Here is a 5,013-nt window from a genome sequence, read left to right as displayed (position 1 = left end):
GTTCATTATTCATTATTCAATAATGAATAATGAAATAGTTCACTATTCACTATTCACTATTGAAAAATGAATAATGAATAATGTAATGGTTTATGTTTCATTATTCAAATTGAAGCGGTGAATAGTGAAAAAAATATAGAAAAAATTGACTGTGACACAATAGCTATATTTTGATTCGAAATGACCATAAGAGGGTTTACTGAGGACCTAAATGCCACAAAATGCATAAAAATGAGGAAATTTAAAAAAGAAGATGTGGTATGATTGCCAATGAGACAACTATCCAGAAAGACCACAATGACACAGACATTAACAACTATAGCTCACCGTACAGCCTTCAACAATGAGCAAATCCCATACCGCACAGTCAGCTATTAAAGGTTCCGCAACGAATATTAAAAGTCCTAAATGCCGAAATACGCGTGAAAATCAAGAAATAGCCAATTTTGAATAATGAAATGGATATTTTGAATAATGGAATGGAGTGCGGAGACCCTTTAGCCCCCAATTATAGATAAACCTTATACCTCATTCGAAAGCTGATTACAAGACGAACAAAATGTATATAGTCAATATGTTCCGCAACGAATATTTGAAGACCTAAATGCCGAAATACGCATGAAAATTAAGAAATAGCCAATTTTGAATAATGAAATGGATATTTCGAATAATGGAATGGACTGCGGCGACCCTTTAGCCCCTAATTATAGATAAACCTTATACCTCATTCGAAAGCTGATTACAAGACGAACAAAATGTATATAGTCAATATGTTCCGCAACGAATATTAGAAGACCTAAATGTCTAATTACGCGTGAAAATTAAGAAATAGTCAATTTTGAATAATGAAATGGATATTTTGAATAATGGAATGGAGTGCGGCGACCCTTTAGACCCCAATTATAGATAAACCTTATACCTCATTCGAAAGCTGATTACAAGACGAACAAAATGTATATAGTCAATATGTTCCGCAACGAATATTAGAAGACCTAAATGCCTAATTACGCGTGAAAATTAAGAAATAGTCAATTTTGAATAATGAAATGGATATTTTGAATAATGGAATGGACTGTGGGGACCCTTTAGCCCCTAATTATAGATAAACCTTATACCTCATTCGAAAGGTGATTACAAGACGAACAAAATGTATATAGTCAATATGTTCCGCAACGAATATTAGAAGACCTAAATGCCAAAATACGCGTGAAGATTAAGAAACAGCCAATTTTGAATAATGAAATGGATATTTTGAATAATGGAATGGACTGTGGCGACCCTTTAGCCCCTATTATAGATAAACCTTATACCTCATTCGAAAGCTGATTACAAGACGAACAAAATGTATATAGTCAATATGTTCCGCAACGAATATTTGAAGACCTAAATGCCGAAATACGCATGAAAATTAAGAAATGGCCAATTTTGAATAATGAAATGGATATTTCGAATAATGGAATGGACTGCGGCGACCCTTTAGCCCCTAATTATAGATAAATCTTATACCTCATTCGAAAGCTGATTACAAGACGAACAAAATGTATATAGTCAACATGCTCCGCAACGAATATTTGAAGACCTAAATGCCGAAATACGCGTGAAAATTAAGAAATAGCCAATTTTGAATAATGAAATGGATATTTTGAATAATGGAATGGAGTGCGGCGACCCTTTAGACCCTAATTATAGATAAACCTTATACCTCATTCGAAAGCTGATTACAAGACGAACAAAATGTATATAGTCAATATGTTCCGCAACGAATATTAGAAGACCTTAATGCCAAACTACGCGTGAAAATTAAGAAATAGCCAATTTTGAATAATGAAATGGATATTTTGAATAATGGAATGGAGTGCGGCGACCTTTTAGACCCTAATTATAGATAAACCTTATACCTCATTCGAAAGCTGATTACAAGACGAACAAAATGTATATAGTCAATATGTTCCGCAACGAATATTAGAAGACCTAAATGCCAAAATACGCGTGAAGATTAAGAAACAGCCAATTTTGAATAATGAAATGGATATTTTGAATAATGGAATGGACTGTGGCGACCCTTTAGCCCCTATTATAGATAAACCTTATACCTCATTCGAAAGCTGATTACAAGACGAACAAAATGTATATAGTCAATATGTTCCGCAACGAATATTAGAAGACCTAAATGCCAAAATACGCGTGAAAATTAAGAAATAGCCAATTTTGAATAATGAAATGGATATTTTGAATAATGGAATGGAGTGCGGCGACCCTTTAGACCCTAATTATAGATAAACCTTATACCTCATTCGAAAAGTGATTACAAGAGTAACAACATGCTTATAGTCAACATGTTCCGCAACGAATATTAGAAGACTTAATTGCCAAAATACGCGTCAAGATTAAGAAACAGCCAATTTTGAATAATGAAATGGATATTTTGAATAATGGAATGGACTGTGGCGACCCTTTAGCCCCTAATTATAGATAAACCTTATACCTCATTCGAAAGCTGATTACAAGACGAACAAAATGTATATAGTCAATATGTTTCGCAACGAATATTAGAAGACCTAAATGCCAAAATACGCGTGAAGATTAAGAAACAGCCAATTTTGAATAATGAAATGGATATTTTGAATAATGGAATGGACTGTGGCGACCCTTTAGCCCCTATTATAGATAAACCTTATACCTCATTCGAAAGCTGATTACAAGACGAACAAAATGTATATAGTCAATATGTTCCGCAACGAATATTTGAAGACGTAAATGCCGAAATACGCATGAAAATTAAGAAATGGCCAATTTTGAATAATGAAATGGATATTTCGAATAATGGAATGGACTGCGGCGACCCTTTAGCCCCTAATTATAGATAAATCTTATACCTCATTCGAAAGCTGATTACAAGACGAACAAAATGTATATAGTCAACATGTTCCGCAACGAATATTTGAAGACCTGAATGCCGAAATACGCGTGAAAATTAAGAAATAGCCAATTTTGAATAATGAAATGGATATTTTGAATAATGGAATGGAGTGCGGAGACCCTTTAGACCCTAATTATAGATAAACCTTATACCTCATTCGAAAGGTGATTACAAGAGGAACAACATGCTTATAGTCAACATGTTCCGCAACGAATATTAGAAGACTTAATTGCCAAAATACGCGTCAAGATTAAGAAACAGCCAATTTTGAATAATGAAATGGATATTTTGAATAATGGAATGGACTGTGGCGACCCTTTAGCCCCTAATTATAGATAAACCTTATACCTCATTCGAAAGCTGATTATAAGACGAACAAAATGTATATAGTCAATATGTTCCGCAACGAATATTAGAAGACCTAAATGCCAAAATACGCGTGAAGATTAAGAAACAGCCAATTTTGAATAATGAAATGGATATTTTGAATAATGGAATGGACTGTGGCGACCCTTTAGCCCCTATTATAGATAAACCTTATACCTCATTCGAAAGCTTATTACAAGACGAACAAAATGTATATAGTCAATATGTTCCGCAACAAATATTTGAAGACCTAAATGCCGAAATACGCATGAAAATTAAGAAATGGCCAATTTTGAATAATGAAATGGATATTTCGAATAATGGAATGGACTGCGGCGACCCTTTAGCCCCTAATTATAGATAAATCTTATACCTCATTCGAAAGCTGATTACAAGACGAACAAAATGTATATAGTCAACATGTTCTGCAACGAATATTTGAAGACCTAAATGCCGAAATACGCGTGAAAATTAAGAAATAGCCAATTTTGAATAATGAAATGGATATTTTGAATAATGGAATGGAGTGCAGCGACCCTTTAGACCCTAATTATAGATAAACCTTATACCTCATTCGAAAAGTGATTACAAGAGTAACAACATGCTTATAGTCAACATGTTCCGCAACGAATATTAGAAGACTTAATTGCCAAAATACGCGTCAAGATTAAGAAAGAGCCAATTTTGAATAATGAAATGGATATTTTGAATAATGGAATGGACTGTGGCGACCCTTTAGCCCCTAATTATAGATAAACCTTATACCTCATTCGAAAGCTGATTACAAGACGAACAAAATGTATATAGTCAATATGTTCCGCAACGAATATTAGAAGACCTAAATGCCAAAATACGCGTGAAGATTAAGAAACAGCCAATTTTGAATAATGAAATGGATATTTTGAATAATGGAATGGACTGTGGCGACCCTTTAGCCCCTATTATAGATAAACCTTATACCTCATTCGAAAGCTGATTACAAGACGAACAAAATGTATATAGTCAATATGTTCCGCAACGAATATTTGAAGACGTAAATGCCGAAATACGCATGAAAATTAAGAAATGGCCAATTTTGAATAATGAAATGGATATTTCGAATAATGGAATGGACTGCGGCGACCCTTTAGCCCCTAATTATAGATAAATCTTATACCTCATTCGAAAGCTGATTACAAGACGAACAAAATGTATATAGTAAACATGTTCCGCAACGAATATTTGAAGACCTGAATGCCGAAATACGCGTGAAAATTAAGAAATAGCCAATTTTGAATAATGAAATGGATATTTTGAATAATGGAATGGAGTGCGGCGACCCTTTAGACCCTAATTATAGATAAACCTTATACCTCATTCGAAAGGTGATTACAAGAGGAACAACATGCTTATAGTCAACATGTTCCGCAACGAATATTTGAAGACTTAATTGCCAAAATACGCGTCAAGATTAAGAAACAGCCAATTTTGAATAATGAAATGGATATTTTGAATAATGGAATGGACTGTGGCGACCCTTTAGCCCCTAATTATAGATAAACCTTATACCTCATTCGAAAGCTGATTATAAGACGAACAAAATGTATATAGTCAATATGTTCCGCAACGAATATTAGAAGACCTAAATGCCAAAATACGCATGAAGATTAAGAAACAGCCAATTTTGAATAATGAAATGGATATTTTGAATAATGGAATGGACTGTGGCGACCCTTTAGCCACTATTA

This window comes from Mytilus galloprovincialis, chromosome 1, assembly GCF_965363235.1.
Source record: "Mytilus galloprovincialis chromosome 1, xbMytGall1.hap1.1, whole genome shotgun sequence".
NCBI classification, from domain to species: domain Eukaryota; kingdom Metazoa; phylum Mollusca; class Bivalvia; order Mytilida; family Mytilidae; genus Mytilus; species Mytilus galloprovincialis.
Note: the sequence above shows the minus strand (reverse complement) of the source record.